The 13,991-nt window shown below is 29.6% G+C and overlaps 1 pseudogene; it reads right to left on the bottom strand.

Moving 5' to 3' along the window:
* The window catches only part of LOC129753822 (adenylate cyclase type 5-like), a 150,970-nt pseudogene that overhangs the window by 135,334 nt on the left and 1,645 nt on the right, over positions 1 to 13,991 (bottom strand).

Below are 13,991 nucleotides of genomic sequence, written 5' to 3'. Positions count from 1 at the left end.
AATGACAAAAATGACAAAAATGACAAAAATTACAAAAATTACAAAAATTACAAAAATGACAAAAATGACAAAAATGACAAAAATGACAAAAATGACAAAAATGACAAAAATGACAAAAATGACAAAAATGACAAAAATGACAAAAATGACAAAAATGACAAAAATGACAAAAATGACAAAAATGACAAAAATGACAAAAATGACAAAAATGACAAAAATGACAAAAATGACAAAAATGACAAAAATGACAAAAATGACAAAAATGACAAAAATGACAAAAATGACAAAAATGACAAAAATGACAAAAATGACAAAAATGGCAAAAATGACAAAAATGACAAAAATGACAAAAATGACAAAAATGACAAAAATGACAAAAATGACAAAAATGACAAAAATGACAAAAATGACAAAAATGACAAAAATGACAAAAATGACAAAAATGACAAAAATGACAAAAATGACAAAAATGACAAAAATGACAAAAATGACAAAAATGACAAAAATGACAAAAATGACAAAAATGACAAAAATGACAAAAATGACAAAAATGACAAAAATGACAAAAATGACAAAAATGACAAAAATGACAAAAATGACAAAAATGACAAAAATGACAAAAATGACAAAAATGACAAAAATGACAAAAATGACAAAAATGACAAAAATGACAAAAATGACAAAAATGACAAAAATGACAAAAATGACAAAAATGACAAAAATGACAAAAATGACAAAAATGACAAAAATGACAAAAATGACAAAAATGACAAAAATGACAAAAATGACAAAAATGACAAAAATGACAAAAATGACAAAAATGACAAAAATGACAAAAATGACAAAAATGACAAAAATGACAAAAATGACAAAAATGACAAAAATGACAAAAATGACAAAAATGACAAAAATGACAAAAATGACAAAAATGACAAAAATGACAAAAATGACAAAAATGACAAAAATGACAAAAATGACAAAAATGACAAAAATGACAAAAATGACAAAAATGACAAAAATGACAAAAATGACAAAAATGACAAAAATGACAAAAATGACAAAAATGACAAAAATGACAAAAATGACAAAAATGACAAAAATGACAAAAATGACAAAAATGACAAAAATGACAAAAATGACAAAAATGACAAAAATGACAAAAATGACAAAAATGACAAAAATGACAAAAATGACAAAAATGACAAAAATGACAAAAATGACAAAAATGACAAAAATGACAAAAATGACAAAAATGACAAAAATGACAAAAATGACAAAAATGACAAAAATGACAAAAATGACAAAAATGACAAAAATGACAAAAATGACAAAAATGACAAAAATGACAAAAATGACAAAAATGACAAAAATGACAAAAATGACAAAAATGACAAAAATGACAAAAATGACAAAAATGACAAAAATGACAAAAATGACAAAAATGACAAAAATGACAAAAATGACAAAAATGACAAAAATGACAAAAATGACAAAAATGACAAAAATGACAAAAATGACAAAAATGACAAAAATGACAAAAATGACAAAAATGACAAAAATGACAAAAATGACAAAAATGACAAAAATGACAAAAATGACAAAAATGACAAAAATGACAAAAATGACAAAAATGACAAAAATGACAAAAATGACAAAAATGACAAAAATGACAAAAATGACAAAAATGACAAAAATGACAAAAATGACAAAAATGACAAAAATGACAAAAATGACAAAAATGACAAAAATGACAAAAATGACAAAAATGACAAAAATGACAAAAATGACAAAAATGACAAAAATGACAAAAATGACAAAAATGACAAAAATGACAAAAATGACAAAAATGACAAAAATGACAAAAATGACAAAAATGACAAAAATGACAAAAATGACAAAAATGACAAAAATGACAAAAATGACAAAAATGACAAAAATGACAAAAATGACAAAAATGACAAAAATGACAAAAATGACAAAAATGACAAAAATGACAAAAATGACAAAAATGACAAAAATGACAAAAATGACAAAAATGACAAAAATGACAAAAATGACAAAAATGACAAAAATGACAAAAATGACAAAAATGACAAAAATGACAAAAATGACAAAAATGACAAAAATGACAAAAATGACAAAAATGACAAAAATGACAAAAATGACAAAAATGACAAAAATGACAAAAATGACAAAAATGACAAAAATGACAAAAATGACAAAAATGACAAAAATGACAAAAATGACAAAAATGACAAAAATGACAAAAATGACAAAAATGACAAAAATGACAAAAATGACAAAAATGACAAAAATGACAAAAATGACAAAAATGACAAAAATGACAAAAATGACAAAAATGACAAAAATGACAAAAATGACAAAAATGACAAAAATGACAAAAATGACAAAAATGACAAAAATGACAAAAATGACAAAAATGACAAAAATGACAAAAATGACAAAAATGACAAAAATGACAAAAATGACAAAAATGACAAAAATGACAAAAATGACAAAAATGACAAAAATGACAAAAATGACAAAAATGACAAAAATGACAAAAATGACAAAAATGACAAAAATGACAAAAATGACAAAAATGACAAAAATGACAAAAATGACAAAAATGACAAAAATGACAAAAATGACAAAAATGACAAAAATGACAAAAATGACAAAAATGACAAAAATGACAAAAATGACAAAAATGACAAAAATGACAAAAATGACAAAAATGACAAAAATGACAAAAATGACAAAAATGACAAAAATGACAAAAATGACAAAAATGACAAAAATAACAAAAATGACAAAAATGACAAAAATGACAAAAATGACAAAAATGACAAAAATGACAAAAATGACAAAAATGACAAAAATGACAAAAATGACAAAAATGACAAAAATGACAAAAATGACAAAAATGACAAAAATGACAAAAATGACAAAAATGACAAAAATGACAAAAATGACAAAACTGACAAGAATGACAGAAATGACGAAAATTTCAAAACTGACATAAATAACAAAAATTGAACAAATTAAAAAAATGACAATTGTCAAAAATTGTTAATTTTGTCAATTTTGTCAATTTTGTCAATTTTGTCAATTTTGTCAATTTTGTCAATTTTGTCAATTTTGTCAATTTTGTCAATTTTGTCAATTTTGTCAATTTTGTCAATTTTGTCAATTTTGTCAATTTTGTCAATTTTGTCAATTTTGTCAATTTTGTCAATTTTGTCAATTTTGTCAATTTTGTCAATTTTGTCAATTTTGTCAATTTTGTCAATTTTGTCAATTTTGTCAATTTTGTCAATTTTGTCAATTTTGTCAATTTTGTCAATTTTGTCAATTTTGTCAATTTTGTCAATTTTGTCAATTTTGTCAATTTTGTCAATTTTGTCAATTTTGTCAATTTTGTCAATTTTGTCAATTTTGTCAATTTTGTCAATTTTGTCAATTTTGTCAATTTTGTCAATTTTGTCAATTTTGTCAATTTTGTCAATTTTGTCAATTTTGTCAATTTTGTCAATTTTGTCAATTTTGTCAATTTTGTCAATTTTGTCAATTTTGTCAATTTTGTCAATTTTGTCAATTTTGTCAATTTTGTCAATTTTGTCAATTTTGTCAATTTTGTCAATTTTGTCAATTTTGTCAATTTTGTCAATTTTGTCAATTTTGTCAATTTTGTCAATTTTGTCAATTTTGTCAATTTTGTCAATTTTGTCAATTTTGTCAATTTTGTCAATTTTGTCAATTTTGTCAATTTTGTCAATTTTGTCAATTTTGTCAATTTTGTCAATTTTGTCAATTTTGTCAATTTTGTCAATTTTGTCAATTTTGTCAATTTTGTCAATTTTGTCAATTTTGTCAATTTTGTCAATTTTGTCAATTTTGTCAATTTTGTCAATTTTGTCAATTTTGTCAATTTTGTCAATTTTGTCAATTTTGTCAATTTTGTCAATTTTGTCAATTTTGTCAATTTTGTCAATTTTGTCAATTTTGTCAATTTTGTCAATTTTGTCAATTTTGTCAATTTTGTCAATTTTGTCAATTTTGTCAATTTTGTCAATTTTGTCAATTTTGTCAATTTTGTCAATTTTGTCAATTTTGTCAATTTTGTCAATTTTGTCAATTTTGTCAATTTTGTCAATTTTGTCAATTTTGTCAATTTTGTCAATTTTGTCAATTTTGTCAATTTTGTCAATTTTGTCAATTTTGTCAATTTTGTCAATTTTGTCAATTTTGTCAATTTTGTCAATTTTGTCAATTTTGTCAATTTTGTCAATTTTGTCAATTTTGTCAATTTTGTCAATTTTGTCAATTTTGTCAATTTTGTCAATTTTGTCAATTTTGTCAATTTTGTCAACTTTGTCAATTTTGTCAATTTTGTCAATTTTGTCAATTTTGTCAATTTTGTCAATTTTGTCAATTTTGTCAATTTTGTCAATTTTGTCAATTTTGTCAATTTTGTCAATTTTGTCAATTTTGTCAATTTTGTCAGTTTTGTCAATTTTGTCAATTTTTTCAATTTTGTCAATTTTTTCAATTTTGTCAATTTTGTCAATTTTGTCAATTTTGTCAATTTTGTCAATTTTGTCAATTTTGTCAATTTTGTCAATTTTGTCAATTTTGTCAATTTTGTCAATTTTGTCAATTTTGTCAATTTTGTCAATTTTGTCAATTTTGTCAATTTTGTCAATTTTGTCAATTTTGTCAATTTTGTCAATTTTGTCAATTTTGTCAATTTTGTCAATTTTGTCAATTTTGTCAATTTTGTCAATTTTGTCAATTTTGTCAATTTTGTCAATTTTGTCAATTTGATCAATTTTGTCAATTTGATCAATTTTGTCAATTTTGTCAATTTTGTCAATTTTGTCAAATTTGTCAATTTTGTCAATTTTGTCATTTTTGTCAATTTTGTCAATTTTGTCAATTTTGTCAATTTTGTCAATTTTGTCAATTTTGTCAATTTTGTCAATTTTGTCAATTTTGTCAATTTTGTCAATTTTGTCAATTTTGTCAATTTTGTCAATTTTGTCAATTTTGTCAATTTTGTCAATTTTGTCAATTTTGTCAATTTTGTCAATTTTGTCAATTTTGTCAATTTTGTCAATTTTGTCAATTTTGTCAATTTTGTCAATTTTGTCAATTTTGTCAATTTTGTCAATTTTGTCAATTTTGTCAATTTTGTCAATTTTGTCAATTTTGTCAATTTTGTCAATTTTGTCAATTTTGTCAATTTTGTCAATTTTGTCAATTTTGTCAATTTTGTCAATTTTGTCAATTTTGTCAATTTTGTCAATTTTGTCAATTTTGTCAATTTTGTCAATTTTGTCAATTTTGTCAATTTTGTCAATTTTGTCAATTTTGTCAATTTTGTCAATTTTGTCAATTTTGTCAATTTTGTCAATTTTGTCAATTTTGTCAATTTTGTCAATTTTGTCAATTTTGTCAATTTTGTCAATTTTGTCAATTTTGTCAATTTTGTCAATTTTGTCAATTTTGTCAATTTTTTCAATTTTGTCAATTTTGTCAATTTTGTCAATTTTGTCAATTTTGTCAATTTTGTCAATTTTGTCAATTTTATCAATTTTGGAAATTTTGTCAATTTTGTCAATTTTGTCAATTTTGTCAATTTTGTCAATTTTGTCAATTTTGTCAATTTTGTCAATTTTGTCAATTTTGTCAATTTTGTCAATTTTGTCAATTTTGTCAATTTTGTCAATTTTGTCAATTTTGTCAATTTTGTCAATTTTGTCAATTTTGTCAATTTTGTCAATTTTGTCAATTTTGTCAATTTTGTCAATTTTGTCAATTTTGTCAATTTTGTCAATTTTGTCAATTTTGTCAATTTTGTCAATTTTGTCAATTTTGTCAATTTTGTCAATTTTGTCAATTTTGTCAATTTTGTCAATTTTGTCAATTTTGTCAATTTTGTCAATTTTGTCAATTTTGTCAGTTTTGTCAATTTTGTCAATTTTGTCAATTTTGTCAATTTTGTCAATTTTGTCAATTTTGTCAATTTTGTCAATTTTGTCAATTTTGTCAATTTTGTCAATTTTGTCAATTTTGTCAATTTTGTCAATTTTGTCAATTTTGTCAATTTTGTCAATTTTGTCAATTTTGTCAATTTTGTCAATTTTGTCAATTTTGTCAATTTTGTCAATTTTGTCAATTTTGTCAATTTTGTCAATTTTGTCAATTTTGTCAATTTTGTCAATTTTGTCAATTTTGTCAATTTTGTCAATTTTGTCAATTTTGTCAATTTTGTCAATTTTGTCAATTTTTTCAATTTTGTCAATTTTGTCAATTTTGTCAATTTTGTCAATTTTATCAATTTTGGAAATTTTGTCAATTTTGTGAATTTTGTCAATTTTGTCAATTTTGTCAATTTTGTCAATTTTGTCAATTTTGTCAATTTTGTCAATTTTGTCAATTTTGTCAATTTTGTCAATTTTGTCAATTTTGTCAATTTTGTCAATTTTGTCAATTTTGTCAATTTTGTCAATTTTGTCAATTTTGTCAATTTTGTCAATTTTGTCAATTTTGTCAATTTTGTCAATTTTGTCAATTTTGTCAATTTTGTCAATTTTGTCAATTTTGTCAATTTTGTCAATTTTGTCAATTTTGTCAATTTTGTCAATTTTGTCAATTTTGTCAATTTTGTCAATTTTGTCAATTTTGTCAATTTTGTCAATTTTGTCAATTTTGTCAATTTTGTCAATTTTGTCAATTTTGTCAATTTTGTCAATTTTGTCAATTTTGTCAATTTTGTCAATTTTGTCAATTTTGTCAATTTTGTCAATTTTGTCAATTTTTTTCTCATAAATTCAGAATATTTGTATTTTAAACAATTTTTGCATGTTTCAGCTTATTGAGATGACTTTAACTGAAAATTGCTAAATTTTATCATACTTTCATAGAATTCATTTGGAATGGTGAATTTAGCAGTAAGATGTTCAAATTTGTTCATGTGTTCTGGGACCAGAAATCAATCCAAGACGCTCCAATAACATCACGTTTGAACCTTCTCTGCCGTGGAAGAATCCTTGGAAGCTATTTTGGGATGACACACTACTACAGAATTCTCCTCTCCTCCCTTATTCTTCTGCAATACCATAAGCAACTTTCCGGGAAGGACCGATTTACGAGCCCGTCTTAAAAAGGCGTCAACGAAATCAATCATCCCTGGTAAAGCTTCTTCTCCCAAGCCCAAAAAAGGCACTCTAGCGTCCATTATTGGTTGGTCCGAGAGGTGGCGCTAAGCTCATATTCTTCATCTTGGCCATGACCGACACATAATCTCGGAAGAAAACTCCGTCCCCTTAAATATCATTCCCGTTCCCAGGCGAAATCTCGTTAACAAGCTCCGCAAACAAACAAACCACCTACTTTTGGGCCAAGCGCATCCGTATAAAGCTTTCTGATCTTTTGGTCCGGCCTTCATGTTTAAGGTCAAGACACACCCACATACACACTCACCTGTACATTCTTAAATTTATGGGAACAGATAATGCCCTGGAAGAGACATTTGAACTGGCTCCAGCACCGGGAGGTGTCGAAGAAGGTCCCCGTGGAAGATTCAGGTCCCCCGTTGTTGCCGCCATTCGGGTTGCCATTATTGAGCGGTTCCAGCTCCTCGGAAGCTGAAATCGGAAGGAGAAATAAAAATCTGATTTAGAAATAAATTTTTTGGATAAGTATAATTTTCTCTCAAACCCTGGGGTCTTAAAAGTATCGTTTTGGTTCAAAACTTATCCACGGTTTTTCGCAGAATTTTCAAGTAACGTTTATTGCCACAAAAACCATTAGTAGGCTCAGTTCCACAGAAGAAACTGAAATGATGTTGATTTCCCAGTAAAAAATATTCAATTTCCCCATACAAACCTAAAAGATCAAATTTACGCATGTAAACGTTATAAAATTCTGCAAAAAAGTATGGATGAGTTTGGATCCAAAATGAAGTTTTTAAGACTCCAGGGCAGAGATGCCAATGTGCCTGATTTTTCAAGGCTCTGCCTGACATCCTGATAAGCCATTGAATTTGCCTGATTTTTGAAAATATGCCTGATTTTGCCTGATTTTTGCGAATGTGATGAAAAATGGGTAGTACTGGTAGTAACCGGTTCTTCATCATGAATGTTAATTTTCACACCTATGCAGAATGATAAAAATTCATTTTCCCATTATCAAACATTATGAAAAGAGTAAAAGTCATACATTAGAAGACCATCTCCAACTACCGGAATTCTTATGCAGCAGCAATTCCCACCACTTACAGCACAAGACAACTTCAAACAGGCGTAAAATTAACGAAACCGGAGACTTTTTGCTGTTGTTCTGCAGGACCTCTGTCATCAAAAAGAACTCCCACAACTTGTTGATTCCAACAGCAGGAAGAAGCTCGGGTAATTTTCTTCTCCCAAGCCTAGGATTTCAAAGAGAAAGGACAGAAGAAGGAGAGAATGTCTACTTTCATGCCATGGATACCCATTACTCCTTCTTTTCCCACACGGCACAGATGACTAGCTAACTGGTAGCCATCCGGGTTTTCATTTACATCTAAATTGGCTTCCGAGAAGGGTACTTTTAAGGTGTGGGAAATGACGACCGTCACACTGTTCAAACTATAAATAGTCAAAACAAGCTTCAAGGATATTTTTGAGGATGTTTGTTCCTGTTTTTGAACAAATGGGAACCAGATTTGTTGTATCGATAAAAGATGATCAGATGATGTTTGTCTTAGGTATAATTAATATTGTTCCTTCTGAATGTTAAAAAAAAACGGAGAGAGGATGTTTATTTAACGTAAATTATTTCATCAAACCAACCAGGGGTAGTGTTTCCATCTGGGAATCCATCCCAATTAGCCAATTAAAATCCCTGGATGTGATCCCAGCTGACTTTCTTTCAAAGCAAATCAGACCCATGGAAACCACAAATCTAAATTGAAAAGACTAACTTGCTTATTCATTCAGAATCATCCCCCCATACTACATCGCTATAGTTCAGCAACAAGGTCTTCAACACACCCGATCCCAATTCACAGATCGTAAAAGGGGAAAACTAACAAACAACTTTAAACAAATACCGAACTGTACTCAAATTACAACTAATTCAAACAAATTTTCTCCCCCGTGCCTTCTTCCGGTTTGAGCCGAGGCGCAAAAAGTCAAGTCCCAACGAATGAAACTAAAAAGTCTTGCTGTTCTTCCGGCTGCCGGGATGTGGTGTCTACCCTCTTCAGACCTTCGTCTCCGGACGGACATCCTCCCGCATGGACTCCCACATATTGTCCAGACAAGGATTCCGGCCAACGCTCAACAACTTTCCCCTGACCAATGTTATATATTTTTGTTTTTTTTTGTTTTCCTTTCCATATAATCCATCTGGTCGATCTCGGCCGGACGACCAACTATCAAGCTACTCTAACTGGAAACAAAACCACGGCAGTGGTAGTCGTGTTGAAAATTCAATTTTTCAGCAAACTTTTGCTCTATCTTGGAGAATGTTTTTTTCTCTCTGCTGTATCCTCAAAACTCAGTCTATCTCGAACTGATGGCTGGTTTCTTTTTTTCCTATAACGGACGATAAACTACCAACCGATGAGCACGCTTGTTCTGGGAGGAAATTTAATTTTCACACTGTTTGCCTATGCATAACGACTTTAATTTAATAAAATTATTTGCCTCAGCAGCGATTATTGCAAGCAGCAAAAGCTTTCACCGTAAGGAGCAAAAATTTAAAGAATTCTACGGATGCAGTTTGGTATAAAATTATTTAAGTTTGTGTTTTAATACATCACTATCGGAAATTCAATCATCTCGGATTACGTGGATCAATCATTTATGGACAAAAAAAAACTACTTATCTCAACTCTTCAGTAACGTTATCTTCTAAAGCTGAAATCACGATGGAAGATTGAAAAATAACAAATTTGTTGAAGCTGCATTTGATTTTAAAAATTTGATGATAAAACTTTAACTTTTAACGCTGAAATCAAAATTACTGGCGAGCTTGAGGAAAATTGATAATTGATTTGAATTCTTTATTTTTTTTCCTTAGTTTAAGAGACTTTCAGCCTTTGGCTGGTTCGTCTCTGGTTAAAATCTTTACTTTAATTTTTTTTTGTTTTAAAGTTTTGTAAAACAAGTGAAAAAAATAATTTCTTAAAAAATGTTCGCTAATTTTTAAAAGTGATTTCAACATAAGCTTGCCAGATTGCCCGGTTTTATCCGGGTTTGCTCGGATATTTAATACAAAATTTGGTAAACGTCCGGTCCCGGATGCCCGGATTTCATTAAAAAGCCTGAATTTTACCATGACATCGAGCATGTTGTTTGGTCGTGTGAAGTCCATTCTGTCGCCAGAGCAAGCTTAGAAGATTCTCTACGGGGCCGAGGAAAACAAACCAACGTTCCAGTGAGAGATGTATTGGCTGCGATGGACCTTGTCTATATGTCTGAAATTTATGTTTTTTCTAAAATCTACTAAACTTCGTCTGTAACTACTCCTTCTCCTTTTTCAATACGTTAATTAAATTTAAGTAATCGTTGTAAAAGATTATGAGCAGTCTTCGATCAAAAAATCGATCACTGGCCTAGGGTTGACTGGAATCTTTTTTTTTATTGCGTAACTAGCTGACCCGGTGTGTTTTGCTAAACCTTCCAAAAATAAACCAAAATTGGTAAAAATTAATACAATTTTGATTTATTTGTGGCCATTATCTTTAATGAAAATCCAACAAATTCTAGCAGCAATCCCTTAAAAATGAGAGCTGCTGCAGCTGAAGTATCGAATTGCGAAAAGATAATGGAACCTAACTTTCTGAAACTTGATCTGTATATTTAATTTCAAGATTTAACATTTTTAATCTGTTTCTATAAGATTCATTAGAGCCAAATTGTAGGTTTTAATGGTATGGAACCTCTGCCCTCTCGCCATCTCTTTAGTATCTAAATAAATAATGTCACATGCACAGGGAATGTATTGATTTATATATAACTTCCGGATGTGGAGAAAAGACGCGACGTGTACGATAATCCTAACTTTATTAAAACTCCTTTTCTCAACGTGCTTGACAGGAGGCCAAAAAATGTATACAAGCAAAGTGTGGTACAAAAGCATACAAATAATCATTTTGATGATTGAAGAACGCCAAATCTTCTGCTTCTTTTGGATGATGATTGCTGCTGACGATTTGATTATGTAAGCAACTATGGTGGCCACATATATAACCTTAACAAAAACATTTCATGAAATTATTAAAAGCTCCAGCAAGTCAGCCATTTTCAAATACTTTTCATAGGAATCAGATTTTTCATCTTAAAATGGTCATTACTTTTTTCAAGAATAGTCAAAATCAAAAAATAAAGATCAACTTCATTTCATGCTAAATTGAATTTTCTGAATAATTTAATGTGCAAAAATTTCTTCTTCCATACAAATTTCCCTACAAAATTGAAACGCGTTGCGCTAACTCAGGAATCTACCAAATCATCTCAAATTTTAAACTGATGCTTGGTGACCCTAATGACATCGAAAAAAACATATGAGAGCAGAAAGTCATTTTTTGTAGCGGTCCAAAGGTTCACATTCCATAGGTTCCATTATCAACAAAGAGCACATTTTTGGCTTGTGCTTCCACCGCAATGTCTGCTACACAGTGGCCCCGACAATTTTACGTTTTTAATTATTTTAATGTTTCAAAAGCATGAACAAAAACGATGAATAACAACATGTTTTATTATTCTTCGAGACTCAGACTTAAATTCTGGCAGTGGAAGCACAATTAGTGATTAGTAATAAGGCCGGAACAAATTTCAAATCCTTCTTTTGTCACTAGGAGTCACTAGGAACATCGCGAGGGGGGGGAAATAAAAAATAAAGCGATAAACGGGTAAATTGTAATAAATTGCACGAAAGCTTGTATGCAACAAAATTGCATATTATATCATTGCACAAAGCCTATAAAACAAGTTTTTTTTTATTGAAAAATTCAATAAAATCAAGCATATAATAGGTGAAATAACTCCCATCTTCCAAAAATTGTTTTTTGGTCTTTTAGTCTTTCGGATATTTGATTTTTTCTTCTGAATTTACATGAAATACATAAAACTTTATTTATTCCTCCCTTCGGTTTTTTTTTGGAAATTTTGATGGGGAGGGGGGGGGGGGGGGGGTGACAAAAGAAGAAATTGATATTGGTTCCAGCCTCTACACTAAATCGAGCGTCCTACTTTTTGTCCTTCTATTCGTTAAAAATTGTAATAATTTTTGATAGTTTTTTTCTAAAAAAAATCCTACATTCTAAATTTTATTTTATAGATTTAAATCGGAATCCAGATTTTCATTCCGGACTCATATTCAGAATTCAGATTAGAATAAAGAATCAGATTTCACATTCGGAAATCAAATTAAAAATTCTGATTAAATAGAAGATTTTTTTAGTTGTTATTCATATCACTGTCCTCTTCTTCTGAACCATTTTCAAACAGTGCCATCTGTTTGGCATCTAGTCCATATCGGTACTGAGAATTGGATTGGCTTTGGTGGAAATTTTGTCTGCAGATTTCAAGCACCTGTATTGAATTTATTTTTTCATCTTTGGTATTAGGTTATCTTTATAAATTTCGTGCCCTTTTTTTTTTAAGAAAAAAGTAACCCTTATTTTTAACACATGGAAAAGATCGATCATCGGAGCTCAAAAATCACAAATTGTTTTTTAAGGGTGGATCGATCCTATGACCAACGAGCTGAATCGATCTTGGAGATTGATCTTTTTCTGAAGATCTTACAATCTTAATTTTCAACTTTAACTTTTTTGAGCCGCAGCCGGTGGCGTAGAGAATAGCCTTCAAGTCTTCTAAGCCAACGGTCATGAGATCGAATCACGGTCACGGCATACATAGTACACGTTCTGTGGGGGTTGGTGGCTTAAGCATTTGTAAGATGCTAGCCATCATATTCTTGAAAGTTGTACGCTTAGAGTTAAATAAAAAGGAATCTTTTCGAGGAAACAACATGTTTCATTGAGATCCTGTATGTGTTGGTGTTCGTTTTTGAAAAAAAACTTGAACTCTCCCATAAAGCTGAGTGCTCTACTCTATTGAGTGTGAAATGAAGAAAGTGTTAAACTGTGAAGAAAAAAGTTATCAATATTTTATCGTTATTACCTTTACTCTATCACTTACTTATCATAAAAATTTCAGTCTTTTTTATACTACGAGTGATGAAGCATTTTAATTATGTAACGACTCTCCTTTTACCCTCCTATACCGAAATTACCAAGCATTTTTCTTTGAAATCTTAACTTCTATTTATTACTTCTTAATCTAACAATAAATACGTGATGAGTTTGACAATGATCGTAGTAAGCTAAGAGGATAAATGATTAGACACTTGTAAGCTGAGTACAGATTCAGGCTGATAAATTACATGCGTTAATCATATCTCGCGCGCGTAAGCAAAGCATTTCTTTTAAATGTTATTTCTGGAATTCAGTTTCCTTTATCGGTAGGCAATACATGCACTTTGCCACCTGGATTCGTACACTTAGCGAAGACACCCAGCCTTCTGTCGATGGACACCAAATGTTGTGATATGATGCTGTCAGATGTTGCTACCTTCCTTTTTGATGGATCGGTCCTTGATCACACACATTGATGCTCGACTGTTTCGATCAACAATCGTTCCGCAGAATCCCGAATGTCTCACTCATACTCGTTAAAACTGTTTTCACTTTGCCTACCTGCTAACTCAGGAGCGTAAACATCCGAAATGCGACGAGGAGTGATGATGTTATTCCGTTCTTTACAACTTGACTAAGTGTGTAGCCGCTGTTACCCGGTAAATTTGAATCGGCAGAGAGGTAACTCAAATCGCCAGAGGGATCGTAACGATCTCTCTGGCGATTTTGCATCATCACATCGTTAGAGAGGAACACACCATACGCGTGCCTTGGGTGAGTGCCACGAATTAAGCTA

This window comes from Uranotaenia lowii, chromosome 3 (genome assembly GCF_029784155.1).
Source record: "Uranotaenia lowii strain MFRU-FL chromosome 3, ASM2978415v1, whole genome shotgun sequence".
In the NCBI taxonomy this organism is placed as follows: domain Eukaryota; kingdom Metazoa; phylum Arthropoda; class Insecta; order Diptera; family Culicidae; genus Uranotaenia; species Uranotaenia lowii.
Note: the sequence above shows the minus strand (reverse complement) of the source record. Positions and strands in the feature narration are given on the sequence as shown.